Below are 15,156 nucleotides of genomic sequence, written 5' to 3'. Positions count from 1 at the left end.
AGCCTGATGAAACATTCACAAAAGGAGGTTGATGGAGCTAGAGCTCCAAAAATGGGGGCAGGGAGTATGGCACAAGGAGAGGAGCAAAGGCTGGGTGAAGGAGAGAAGTAGACAGGTCAGACTATGCAAGAATAAGCCACGTTAAGGACTTTGTTGTTATCATTCTGTAAATAATTTTTACTTTCGAACTGTTCTTTCATCACTTAGCGGTTGCATGCCATCACTGGGCTGGTTCTATGGAGTATCGAGTATATATTAGAATCTGTCACTATACCTGGTACAAAGGAATTATTCGATAAATCCTAGCTTTCTACTTCACTCACTTCTCTCCTGCATCCTACTTCTTCTATGAAAGGGTATAATCTGGTTCTGTGGTTCTCAACTCTCAGACTTAATACCCCTCTATGTTTTTCAACACATAAGGTTAAGAAGGTTAATAGCCTCTTATTATAGCAAAACAAAATAAAATTTATTGATAAAATAACTTAACTCATATATATTTTTTAAAAGTAATGTTAAGCCAAATTGTAATGTAAATTTATAAAAATACTATTTTTTTAGTATATAAGTATTCACAGAAAACATGAAGTCATCAGATGTTTGATTTACAGCTGAGGGAGACTGATAAGTTTTATTGGTAACTCTGATGCAGGTCTGTTAGTGCTGGGAGTTACAAAATAAAGAATAATTCTTAACAAATATCTAAATGGAGCAAAATATATTGTAATTGGATTCCTGGAATTTGGTGTATATTAAAATTGTACAAAAATTTCTTGTATTTGTATATAAAACAGAGAGAAGTTCTAGTCTTTGGCAATTATTAATAAATTTTTCATGATATCTAGCAGGAGCTGTGTTATTTGTACAAGACATAAGGTAATTTTCTGTTGTGCAGGATGCATTATAGGACATATGTCATTTCAGATCCTTGCCCACAAAATTCCAGTAGAGATTGAGAAATGTCTCAATTATTGTAGTATTTTTCAAATGTCTCCTATGGACTGGTATGCCTTCCACTGAGAACCACTAATCTGATTTGAAGATAAGGCATTGGGAAGGTTGAATTATACCAGCGGACTCCAATAACAGCCTAGAAAAATAATAAAAGAGATGTTATAAGGTCACATATTTTTGGCAGAGAAGTAATAAAGGGATTAAGGCTTATGCATTTTAAGGAGCCCACATTAGTCAAAGCTAAAATTATACAATGTAAGAATAGAGATGGATCTTGAGTGATGGTTATCCTGCAAAGAGGCAGAAAGGGGAAAGAGGATTTGTTCAGAGGATTTCCAGCCTATAGTACTGGAAATCCTCTGAACAGAGGTGAGCAAAGGCATGAAGTGCAAATAGACATGATATGACTGGGAGACAGTGATTCAGAATTGCAGATATCTGAATATTAGACCTTCCAGAAAAGGCAGTTAAAGTTGGACTTGCACTGATACTTTCTTCTTCCCATCCTCCCTCCTCCCTCATTATCTCTCTTTTCTTTTAATTACAAAAGTACCACTCATACCTCACACTTCTGCTGACCTCTGTGAAATCCAGTCCAGGTAATGACGGATGCTGAGAATACCTAGAATGATCACTATGGATGTATTTCTACCTAACTTAAACAACTTGCAATCACAATGGATGTCTGTAATTGTGTTAATAATGTTATATACTGCCATGATAAAATACCTCTGAAGATGGCTATTCATGTTCATCCAAAAAATGATAAATACCTAATGACTTTTCAGAAGTTCGGTATTTTAAAAGATATTTAACTGGGCAATTTTCATGTCTTAGCAAATACTAGTAACAAAAGACATGGATATATTTAAATATAATTACATTAATCAGTACTTTATATCAAACATCTTTTATTAGCATCATTTCACATTCTGTCCCTCCTTCTTATTGCATGAGTATGCATTTTACCAATAATATTGGTAAGATTTTAAAGTTATTTTATTATCAAAAATGTTTTCATGTGTTTGATGAGCAGTAGAGAAAAAGAGGAAATGCATTCACAAGAAAGTTCTAAGGAGTTTAGCTACTTAAAAATAAAGGACCATGGTTTTCTGTTGTTTTATCATTTTATTTCTTTAATTCATTTCCTAAAATAATTTGTTACAATTATCTAATCTTTTACAAATACTTATGGATTAAAAAAAATAATTACACGTTACTACACCGTAATTTTGACAGAATGTAAGAAGTACAAAGTATAATAATGTTTCCCATCCTTCTAAAGGAATTTAGTGATGGAGGGAAAAAAAACAGAAAACGATCATTAATCTACAGATCTATCTAATTTGACTTAATTACATTTGTTTCCACACCTCTTTTCGCAAATACTCATAATATATTTTTGGACTTTAAACTGTATTTAAGTTTTTCCATCTTTATGTACATGAACACACACACAGACAGACAAGTCAAAGGTTAGATAAAAGATTCCTAGTTATCTCTGCTGTGCTTTAGGAATCTTTCTTCCCTCTGCTCCAACTAGTGCCCGGCACTATGCCTTTCCTGCAAAAAAAAAACCTCTCAATAACTATGTGTTGAATTAATGACATTTGCATAATACTTTATGTAACAATTTAAATGAGGTAGATAAATGAAAAGATTATGAAGTTCATTTCAATAATTATCATAGCAGTCTTACATGAAATGTCATAAGACTATTAAACTGATGTGATGGTCCATCCTGTAGTGGGTTTTACTAACACTAACATGAATTTTGCTTCTTAACTTCCACCCAAGTACTTGAGAAAAATGTTTTTGTTAAGCACATCTAGTTTTTTATTGTTAGTAATGGCATTCTTCCTATATCAATGGCTTTATCTGCCTGGAAGCCATTGCCTTGAAGTGTATTAAAATGAATATTTCAAAGCTCTTGAAGGGACTCTGAGCTTAGTCTACAAATAATGACTGAGACCTGATAACCTGATGAAATAGCTTCTTATCATATTTTAAAGAATTTTTGAAGGAACACATTTGTAAAAAGCAATATAAACAATTAGGGAAAAAAAGTCACCAGAATAAAATTTTCTTGTTCCCCAATAAACTATAGTTGCTTCATCTCGTCTATGATTTATGTACCTTTTATTTTTATCTGTATTTTTATGCATCTGTGTATTACCCTGTAGTTTTCTATTTCATATATATTTTGTCTTTTCAATTAAATTATAAGTACTTTTAAAGCAAGAAAAAATACGTGATACTACTTTTGAATCCTCTCGTGTACTTGAACACAATATAGGAGGTAAATCGAGATATGTTGAATGTAATTTAATATATCCACTATTTTGTTCTTGGACATCGGATTAAATTTTGTATAAATTTTGTAAAAATTCAGTGAAGATTGGCTTGCTGTTTCATCAGTAAATATTGTCTTGGGAGCCTCTTAATCATGGGTACAATTTTCTCACTCATCTATTTATGTTTTAAGTATTATTTGTAAAATTCGAATTTTAGTTTCTGTTTTTAATATAAGCTATCCGCTTAAAAAAATTCAAGTTGAGAATTTATTAGGCTCAGTTTTCATATAGAAAGACAGTTTTATGTCTCCTTGCCCACACGGTCTGGACCGTGTCCCTTATCCACTATTCTTTCTATTCTCTGCTATTTCCTCTCTGCAGTTTTTCTCTACCTATATAAAGAGGTCCCTAACATCTTAAAAATAACCTGTCACATGACCCTGTTCCTGCTTTTTCCTACTTTTCACATACTTGGCTGTTTCACTCTTTCCTTCCCTCTATGGATAATTTTTGGTGGGTCAAAACAGTTATTTCTTATTTCTTTCATTTAACTTCTACATCCAATCTGACCCCAAATCGTATTGGTTTCAATCTCATTGGCTCTCAAATTGGTCTCCTCCTTTCCATTTTCACTACTCTCACCCTTGTCACCATTTTCATACCACAAGGGAGCCTCACTCCTCTTCCTGACTAGAATTTATACTGAAGGTCACCAATCGTTAGATGAGTTTTTATATCACCATTAGTAGACATAAGTTAATGTTCTTTAGCTTGCGATCATGTCTGTTCGCAAACTGACCTCAAGTATAATATTATACTTAACACTTATTGTGGTCATACCATATATCAGCTGCTGTGATAAGGGTTTTACATAAGCTATTTCTAATTCATGAGTCTAATAACAATCCTAGATAGTAGATAATACTGACCTCATTCTGTAGGTGAGAAAATGACTCTCAATCTTTATTTCTAAACTTATCTTGCAACACAGCTATGCCCATGGCCAAATTGATTTGTATGATCCCGCGACTTTCTCACATTCTGCCTTTACTCTGCTCTTTGAGCATCTAGTCATACATATGTCAGTTTCAGTCTCCTGTAAAGTCTTCTCATCAGTCAGGACCCAATTCAAATTCCAACATTTCTGTGAAGTTATGTGAAGATTCCCTAATGATCTAAGCAGTTGATCATTTCTTCCTCTTACTTCTCAAAGGATTTAAGTACTTACCACTTAAAGTTCCTTATGCTGCCTTGTACTGTTAGCTCCTTTTTTTGTGTGCATGTGTCCTCTCTTCTCACCTAGCTTGTAGGCTCCTTAAGGAGTAAGGTCAATTTTATACATTCTCCTATTCTACTAAGGATAGAAAGCCCTTAGCATAGTGCCTTTATTGAATTTCCCCTCTTCGTTTACATTTCCCTCTCATTTATTTGCTTTAAATAATTAACACCCTAGTAGATATCTTTGTGATTTCATTTGATTTATATATTGTAATACAATTGGACTTCCTATGGGCCCATTTTAATTTATTGAGTCTGAATATTCTCGCTTTTTAAAAAATAAAATTAGTGTATGTTAATGAATGTGGTCTTAAAATGCTCATAAGTATTCCTACTTTAAGAAATTCCAGAATTATTTCTGAACACTGTAAAAGAATACCAGCAAATGAAGTACCACTCAGAGAACATGAATTGAGTGAGTTGGACAATTACATGTCAAAAATGAAGACCAGAATTGCAAAAATAATAAAAGGTCAGACATGGAAACTTAGCAGGAACAGAAGAGAGTTAAATATGTAAATCAAGACAATTCTCCATATGCTGTTGAAAAGAAACTATAGATAAAGATGCCATAATGTGGAAGCTTAGCTTTATATTGTCCTGGAACTTGCTTTTACTTTCTGCCTTTGACCTATGCTCTATTTCTGCAATTAGAATATGTAAATTTTGTTCTCCAGTCTCCTCATCAGTCAAGACCTAACTCAAATCCCAACAGTTTAGCATTTTCCCTGTGTTTTATTCAGAGCAAAATAGCCATAAAAGTCATTAAGGTCAATTCCATTTTATGATAATTTACATACCATGCCAAGAGCTTAAAATATGTCTGTTATTACCGTTTCATTCCTCCCCTAGTACTAGGCTGCATTTTTAACATTTGCTGCGAATGGCTATATCTTGAGGCCGATACGGTTATACAATTATTAGAAATACTAATAACATATTTACTGAGATGTAGACAAGGAAACAATAAATGAACTTTATTAATTGTTGTAATTGTTTTATATTAAAACCAAATTATAAAGTCTCTAATTTCATAACATTTGCTCCATAGCATCCCACCTAGAGTGACCTGCTTATCACACAGGTATTTCTATTTAGAACAATATCTTGTCATTCCAGGACAGTCCAGTCCAAAGTCAGAACCAAATTTTGATGATAGTTAAAATTCTTCTTTCATATGAAAAGGTAAATGCACAAGCACTTATTCTTCCACCTTTCCACTTCCTGGTCTTTTCCAAGCTTGGACACACTCAGATGGTTCGATAGGGGTCTGCATTGCCGCCTGCTGATTGTAATCATTAAATGTGGGCTGAATCCGTGCCACTTTCTTGAGGGTGGTACAACCCGCGCTCTCACCCCACTGGCCCCCCTCGGCCTTCTCTCTGCACATTCCGGAGCCAAGGAAGGGCGGGGAATGGGAGCATAGCACCGCTCCGCCAAGGTCCACCCTCTTTCCCAGGTGAGCGCCATCGTCCTCCCGGGCCTCTAGCTCGTCCAGGCCGAGATGTGGGGACTTGGAATTGTTGGGTAGTCTTGAGGGCGGGCAGGAAAGAAATCCTTTATACTTTGCCGGTAAAGGGTTGGATGTTTGAGTTCAGACAGGTTCCGAAGCACTTTCTGGCTGCACGGGGTTTGGTGCGACACGACTTTGGACTTGTTGCAACTGGTCCCCACACCCGCCCTCACTCAGCTCTGCACCTAGCCCGGGGGTGGGGTGGAGTGATGGTAGGGTGGGGGAGGCGCAGTGCGGGCGGGAATAAGCTTCCCTCCGCCGACCTGACGCTAGGCAGGTAACTCCTCTCCCCTCCCTCGCGCTCGCCGCTTCCTGGGCGGCAAACCTTCGGCGGCCGGCGCGGGTGCGCGTGGCTCCGAGCGCTCCTGGCGGTAAGCGGGGGTCTCAGCCGGAGGGAGACTGGCGGGCCCGGGATGGGGTGCGGCGGGGGCCTGGGACTGCGCTCACCTTGGGCCGGCCAGCTGAAGGGAGGGAAAGGGACCTCTTCCTGCGAGCGCGTCCGGGATCAGAAATTCACCAGGGGCAGAGTTTGGTTTCCTCTGCCTTGCCCACTTTTCTTTCATTATCGTGTACGTGAGAGTGAGTTGGGAAGTTTGAAAAGTTGGCTCAGACGTGGTGGGTTCGAGTTTTCCCAGGGACAGGCGCCGCCCACCGTGGACGCTGGATTTGTTTCTCTTTCTTAAAGGAGTCCGCGGAGGACCCGGGAGTGGAAGCGGTGGAGAGGCTGGGAAGAGACTTGTGGGAGGAAGTCAGAGGTGGGAGTGGAAGGGCATGTGTGTGCATGGGGGCGTGGGGTTTCAGAATTACAGGGAAAAAGTGGGGAGCTTAGGCTGCTGAGGGGCGCGGGTGTTCTTTAGATCTCCTGTGAGGAGCAAGACTGCGTGATAAAATCTCTATTTGTATCCTATTCCTCTTCTGCTTGCAGATTAGTGGAGACCTGTGATTTCAAACTTGCGTTGACCTGAGCCTAGGTCCGTGTCCTTGATTAGCTTGCCAGGTGATTCTGGTACATATTTATCAGATTTTGAGAGCCACTGTTGTAGGTTGTGGTGGCCTTAAAAGGAGAGTGTGACTAGAGGAGATTGCTCCTGGAAAGATACTTGGACACTTTAGGCCTAGTCTTTGTGACTTGTTGGGAGAATTATAACCCATATAAGATGGCGAGGAGGCAGATAATGTGCGTGTTAGTTGTTTGAAATCATAGGTAAATAAAGAGACAATAGTGCTTTGTAGGGTGAGTCTGGAGGTTATGGGAACAAAGGATAGCATACTGACTATGCATGGAGTGATGAGGTTATAGGGTCTCAGAGTGGAAGGGGAATTGAGAGCTAAGGAGGCCACAATACTAAGAAAAAGCCACGTTGGCTGCAAGCGGTCAAAGTTAAACTATGATATCCAACAGCGCATTTCCGATTTCCTCTTGCTAGATGTTTCGCCAAGTTACTGGCAGACACTTAACCTCTTTCCCTTTCTCATCCCCACCAAATGCAAGAGCCCCAGGGAAAATACATGACTGAGGCTGAATCAGTTTTGACAAGCAAAGGACAATGATGAAAGAGACTTAGGAAGACAAAGCTGGTCTTTTTGTTTTTTAAAAACAACTGAAGAGTGAGAATGGTATGAAACAGAATGAAGCGAGGTGGGGGCGTATATCTGTTTATTTTCTCTGTCTTCCTACAGTTCCCACAACGATAGAAGTCCCCACACCTTGCAGTTCCAAATTACACTCCCCCTTGCTTTTGGGCTTAGGACACACGTGGTGTGGGTACACACCTATTAAGGATGCTGACTGCACCCTACAGAGCCTGCCTGAGGGGCTGGGTGTAACCTGCCTTTATAGCTGGCACATTCTAGACCGCAGATGCCCGGAATTTATTGTGGGAAGCATCACCAATTGAACAGTTGCTGAAAGGGATTGCATAGATGCAGACAAACTACACCTCTGGTGCTGACTCAGTGATGTCTCTTGTGATTACTCTCTGGAAATTATTACTTTAACTGAGTAAACTCTTTTGGGATGGATTAATTAATTTTATTATTCTTTTATTATATCTCCTTCTTGGTACTATAGCCCCTTACAATTGAATATTTTCTTGACCATGACTTATCCTGCCACAATTTACCTACCTGTTTCCCATTACATTAAATTATACAATAATGAATTTCTAAGATGTAACATTGTACTTTAAATCTGAAGAATCTTGTGGTGAAAATATGACCCCAGAAAGCAGGCCTCTTTTTTAACATACATCTGGTTGGAGAAACCTTTTTCAAAAGGCTCCACTTAGCTTAATTAAATCAATTATTTGTAAAATTACTAGTTAGCCTTGTTTAGCTCGTTAGGTAAGTTTACATGTCTGTCTTTCTGTAACTTGCAAACTATGAGTGTTCCAGGGATGTTTCACAACTCAGAGACTGTTAAATACAATGTTACTGTTAATTCTGAAATGTACTTTTGTTCATTTGATTATTTCTAATATGGAAATGGAATGTAATTGAGAACTTTGTTGGTCAATTTATCATTTGAAAATAGATTAAATTTTATACGGATAACACCTAAGCTCCATCAAGAATTAAATCCAGTCTATGGCCATGCCACCCTGAACAAGCCCGATCCTGTCTGATCTCGGAAGCTAAGCAGGGTGGGGCCTGGTTAGTACTTGGATGGGAGACCAAGGAAGACCAGGTGCTGTAGGTGTAAATAAAAAATAAAAATAAGAGATTGTAAGCTGACAAGGTCCTTGCAATCTGTGAGGAGGTCAACCAAGGGATGCCTCACCTAAAAAAAAATAAATAAATAAATTAAATCCACCATTTCTTTGAGAAAATGTACTAGAGCCTTTAGGCGGTGCCTTTCTTATGGAGGTGTTTTCAGGTGTGTATCCCAGCCCACAAGGGTGGAGTAGGGTTCCCAGAGAGATTGGCACTGCCTGTTGTTGGAAACTGAGCACTGTGGACCACTGATACAGGAGCCGGGGAAATGACGGGCTCCAGAAGAATCAGTATATATGTGGAGTTGGAGTGGGAGCAAGTTGGCTCCAGGATTGAGAATGAGGGTTATTAAGGAGTCAGGAGACTAAATATATAAGGTAAGGGTGGGAGATCAGGGAGGCAAAATATGTTTTCAGCAGCTATGATGCTATGAGGAAGATGAGCCTGGATTGGAGAGATGATCCAAAGATAAGGGATATTCACCCATTGGGCATGTCTAGGTTGAGAAGTGCTTGAATCACATGATCATGAATGCTATGAGGAACCTTTTCCTCTGGGGACAGCTAATTACTACCCTGTTTGTATTTTGTTTTCACACAGTCCTTAGGAGTGTGGCCAGCTGTCCCCTAAAGGCATATAACATTTATCTTTTGAGCTATTTATCAAGTAATTTGTAGACTGCACCTATCTCTGAGGAAGGTAAAGTAGTAATGGTCAACCTCTTGACTACTGGCATAGAATCAGATGTAATCTCCATGTTTCTGTTAGTGGCCCATTTTAAAGACTTTATACAAAAACTAGTCACGCTATCTAAAGTTTCCAACTGTGCCCTAGTACTCTATCTACTCATTAAATAAAGACGTATTGACAATTATGCACCAAGCAATGTGTTCCCTTCTGGGGTTGTGAAGGTAACGAAATGATGTTTCTGGGTCACAGGAAGCCCATGGTTAGGTACTTAATAATCATTATAAGCACAAACAGAAATTAATGGATCAGATCCATTTACTTAGTATTTCCTTCATATTCTCTAAAGGTCCCATGATATATTGTATATGTTCACCAATCATTTGAAAAATTGAACATTAGCAGACATGAGTTAGTTGTGATTTTCGAAAAAGTACTTAAATATTATTGGCCTCTCAGGTTCTTTTACTGGCAGTTGTGAAGAGTTTGGACTACATAATCACCAGCATTTCCCATTCTGCTCTGAAATTCTCTATGATTACTTCTTATCAAGGGTACCATAAAAAATGTTAATTAAGGCCTCCCCAAAGTATCTCTGAGAAGTTCAGTATTTCTACTTCTGTTGTTAAATGGTCATTTCAAAAGGTTTTAGTTCTCTATTTGTCATCAGGTTGCATCTCTGATTATATAAGCATTACTCACTTGGGTAAGAAAAGGCAATTTTCAAAGCACTTACAAGTGGTATCTTCCACCTCTTTGGCTATAATAGAATCACTCACCATGGGATGTTTATCTGGGCGTCATTCATATACATGCACAGACAATGATGGCTTTAATTCCTAACAGCACGTTTCTCCAAATAGTCTCATCTGCCTCATTCAACATCTGTTTCCTGATATTTAAAAAATTGTCTTTTTCTCAAATGAATTTAACTTCTGAATTATTTGTTAGAGAAGGGCAGAATAAAGCGAAGTTGTTTTTGGAGTAAGGATCTATTCACAGTGCTCCCCAGTGATTTGTTTTTTTGTTGTTGTTGTCGTTGTTTTTATTTTCATCTTTTTTTTCTCTTTCTTATCTCTTATTGTCCCTATATTCTTTTTGTCTGTTCTTTTATGGCCTCTTGTTCCTCATCTTTCCCTTTTTTTCTCTCTTTCTTGCTCTCTGATTCTCTTCTTTCTTTCTTTGCCTTTGTCTCTCCTTCCTTTCTTTACTCATATCTTTTCATCTTTTCTCTTGTAGTCTTTTTTATCCCACCTTTCATTTTTCCTTTTACTTCTTTCCCATTCCCTACTTCTGTTTGTCTATTTCTCCTTCTGTTCTCTTATTTATTTGTATATTTTTTAATTTATGTCTGTTGTCTCTCTACTTTGGCATATTATATGTTTCTAAAAATCTGTGAAAGTCAAATTATCTGAAAATCAAATAACAAGCATATTACGGGAATTCTATAAAAGCTAAATATAGATTATAAATAAAATTTCCAATTACACTTAAAATGTTAAAAACAATATTTAACAATATCTCTAACATTTTATACATTTTTTAAAAATTTGTTGTTTTCCTTCATAATGGAAAATGTGTACAATGATCATTCTATTAAAACTAAAAAGATTTTCCTATTTTGACACATCAGTGATTTCCATTTTCTCTTTAATTCATTTTATTAGATAAGCATTTTATCATTAACATCAAGACTTTCGCTTTTCCATTTTCCCAAACTTATAAGTTCGAGTTGCAATAAAATAGTCAAATAAGAGTTCAAATAAGACTGTGAAAAGAAGGGTAATGATGTCATTGAAACTGCTGAAATTGCATATCGACATGCTGATAGCCTCACTGCGCAGTTCGATGAAACATTTGTTAATTGATGGATTAAAGACTGGATTTGTCATGGAAGGTACTCCAACTGTCAGTGTCTAATGCAGATAAATTCAAAGGTCAAAAGAACTCAGTAGGGGACCACTTATACATATAATTACCTCTTTTTAAAAAATCTCAGTAGGAATATAATATTAAAGAAAATTAAAATTACAGCTTATGTCTGCAGTCCCTATTTCTATTAATGTCAGGCAAAAAGCATCATTCTATATACATTGAAAGTAATATAGAGCCTGCTTTTATTGAAAAAGCATTGATTTGTGGAATACTAGACCAATTTTAGTAGACTCATTCTAAAGGTTTCATTCTCTTGAGAGATCAGTCGCATCTGGAGCACACTCAAAACCTCGATGCAGAGCCCTGTTATTAAGATAAGGTCTTCAAGCTATTTTAAACTCCATATTTTGTTTATAGAGAAGATTTACTCCCATATAGCAGGTTAAATCTTTTATGTAGAAGAGTTACAACAAGAACTATTAAAAGAGCATAAAATCTCTTCACGGCCATTGGATTCAAAATATGATTCCCCAGAAAGCTGGAGCAGGAGCCTTTGTGTATGCTAAGTAGGTGTGTTTGAGTGTCACACACACAGTAAATGATTTAATAAAATTGTTACTTTTTTGAATTAAGGAAATTATTATCTTTGATTTTAATATCACAACAGAGTGGTACTATTCTTTTGAGGGAGGTCCCAAATAGTTCAATTTATTTCATATACATTTCTTGTGGGTAATTTTCTTGATTTGTATAGAAGATGGTTAAAAACTGAAGCAAAGAGAAGATAGTTGTAGATAACAATCAATGATGACACCTTCGGAAGAGTGCCAAGTTCATTCCACTTAATAATGTCTCCAGTCGAAATACTAGCCACATTGTTTTTTTAGGGGGGGCAGCTAAGTTGAGAGACTAAGAGAGGAGTCCTGCTTTTGAAATTACTTAGAACCCTGAAACAGCAAAAGAGTGGAAAGAGCAAGATTTATACACCTGCACACATGTACGCAGACACACAAGAACACTGACTCACTTGTAAGTCACCAGTGATAGTTATGTTACCGTGTGGCCATGCCATCTCTTTTCCTTCACTGTTACGTTGACACTGGGCCTTAAGAACAAATGAAAGTGAAACAAAGCTGCCAGGTGCATTTTCTTTGACTATAGCTTAATAAATATTAGCTTTGTCTCAATCTTCTAGTCTCCCAAATTAGAACCACTGTCAAGAATTAAGCACAACCACGAAGAGAGATTGCAGGAAATTCAGGTTACTGTTCACATCTAATCCACAAGACCTAGAAATCTCTCTATATAAATCCAATAGCATTTTATATATTTAAGGATGTATTGATTTACACTTTATTGATAATTTCCATGTGTGCAAGTGTTCTATAAACAAGTGAGAGGATCCAAGGAAGACTCTTTTAAAAATGATAAAAGGTCTGAGCTATTATGGGATAGTTTTTCAATCAGATTTTTTTTTTTTTAATTTCTAGGGGAAAATAAGAGACACACTTCATTTTGATTGTGATATAGCTATCTAAGAATGCTTGATTAAAAGTGAATCCTAAAGGAAAAGACTAAGCAAGAATTGCTAGGATTGAAGTTGTTTTAGATGTTCCAATCATGTATGTGACTCTTTATACAAATTAAAATTAAATCATTTAAGGCTATCTATATTATTGACATTTAATATTTTTTGGCATTTTAACTGAATACATTTGTGTCCACCTGTACGATTTCCACAACATTTATTACTGGTTTTAAACCTTTTCTTTTTAACAGTCCAAGATTGCTTTTTTCATTAAATATTTATAACACTTGACTTTCGATAGCTGTTCCCAACATACTTACGCAAAGTACGTTTTCTTAAGGCTTTTTATTTGCAAACTTTCATTTTTTCATAGATGAAGCACACTGTTTTGTTAAATGTATTTGGAAAGCCACTTTAATAGCTCATATTAGAACATACATTTATTATGTTTTCCTACAGTACGTATCCCTCTGTAAATGTCAATGTGTTCTAAGATTGACTTTTTATTGTCTTAAATAGAGTCAAAGGGTGGGAAAAGAGTGCATATGACACATATTCAACATTTCATTCCACAGGGTCCCTGTGGTGCTCTCATTTAAATATATCAAGTTTTTGTTATAAGTTATACTAAGGATTGGAAGCTGGGATTGAAAGATCCTGAACCTCACTTCCTATAGTAATCAGGGAACTGTGGATAGGTGTTGTGAAGTAGGGAGGAGAACCATGGCAAACAAGCGAAGGGATGGATGGGTGGATAGGGAGATAGATGGAAGGATGGATGGATGGATGGATGGATAGATAGATAGGTAGGTAGGTAGGTAGGTAGGTAGATAGATAGATAGACAGATAGATAGATAGATAGATAGATAGACAGACATTTCTTCTTTATGATTACAAAGTGAGGGAAGAGTGAAACATATATCCCAACATACTTAAAATGCAAGACAGTAGATCTTATCCAAGACAGCAGTGATACTCAAAATATGGAATAACCAACATGACAAGGGAACTGATAAATTAGAATATACCAGCTTGGTGACCTTTGAGGAGCTTCCACTATAATTAGGGGGATACAGCCAGTGGCAAGTAAATGAATACCTTTATTATGTTACATAATGATAAGCGCTATAAGTTAAATAGCCAGATAATAGAATTAAGCATTGCAGAGAGGCTGAGTTCTTTAACTGTATTGACCACTTTAAGGAGGTGACATATGAGTCAGATAGGAATGAAAAGAAGGAGAGTTCCAGGCAGATGGAGCAACTAGTGCAATGACCCTAAGATGGGAATTAAGTCGGCATGTTAAATATAAAGAAATCTTCTTAGGTATCCCAGGAAGGTGTCCAGAAAACACTTGAATATGTGAGTCTGGAGATTTGCAAGTTATCTGTGTATATATGATATTTCCTGCAGTAAGACTTTATGAGATTATCCTGGAGAGAGTATCGATAGAGAAGAATGAAGCTAGGGTTGACCTTAAACAAATAACCAAGTATTTCTCCAGTAATATGGTACAACAGAGAGTTGAAATTCAAGACATGCAGTCTCATGGTGAACCAAGGGCAAGTCCAGAGAAACAAAGGAGAAGAATTCTCTTACGGACTTGAGAGAAGCTGTTGTGAAAAAGAGTCCATTGGAGAAAACTGTAAAAGTCAAAGTATAGTGACTTTTCATTGGCTGAGTTAATGGCAGTCTCCCACTGGCTGAGATGTTACTGGGCAAGAAGGAATCTTTTCTTTCTCCTGCTGAGGTAGTAAAGTAGTTATCACATCCTGTCAGAGATGCAAGGTACTGTTTCCTCCCATTGAGATCTGTAGTGTGTATGAATTGACACATGTGTGAGTTTTCTCTTTTAGCCTCTCGAATCCATTTTAAATGAAATTTCTGTTTATTCATTTTCATAGTAGAGTAAAACATCCAAGCCTGGACAACAGGAAAATAAGTAGCTTTGATGGCATTTGAAAGAAATTCTTAGCTTTCTTTCTTAGAACCCAGCACTGAGGATTTCTCAGCAATGATTTTCAGATACTGTTGGCACTAACAATAGTTACGATTAAAAATCATTTCCCCTAGCACTGTAGCATTCTTAAGAAAAAAGAAGGTCCTGATCCTGTTGCAAGTTTTGACTACCTTTAGAGGAGAGAGATACACATATTTTTTGAAACCATAATTTGGGTTCGTATCTGGGTGATTTGTTGGATAAATTTAAGTATCACTGCTCTGTTTTATCAAGTTGTAAAATATGGACTTCAAAACTTTTCAGGGCTGCTCTGGAGTATTTAGATTATTCCAGTTTCAAACATCTATAATCATAT

General features: G+C 36.9%; 1 protein-coding gene and 1 pseudogene across 1 annotated transcript in view; both read left to right on the top strand.

Moving 5' to 3' along the window:
- Positions 1-6,372: 6,372 nt before the first annotated feature.
- FAM83B (family with sequence similarity 83 member B) overlaps positions 6,373-15,156 on the top strand; it is a 75,613-nt gene continuing 66,829 nt past the window's right edge. Inside the window, exon 1 of the mRNA XM_011375021.2 lies at positions 6,373-6,410. The gene's annotated coding sequence lies outside the window, so the exon portion shown is untranslated. The remainder of the gene's footprint in view (positions 6,411-15,156) is intronic.
- On the top strand, positions 8,622-8,737 carry LOC111729377 (annotated as a pseudogene).

The sequence above is a fragment of the Pteropus vampyrus genome, unplaced genomic scaffold (assembly GCF_000151845.1).
Source record: "Pteropus vampyrus isolate Shadow unplaced genomic scaffold, Pvam_2.0 Scaffold260, whole genome shotgun sequence".
Classification (NCBI taxonomy): Eukaryota; Metazoa; Chordata; class Mammalia; order Chiroptera; family Pteropodidae; genus Pteropus; species Pteropus vampyrus.
Note: the sequence above shows the minus strand (reverse complement) of the source record. Positions and strands in the feature narration are given on the sequence as shown.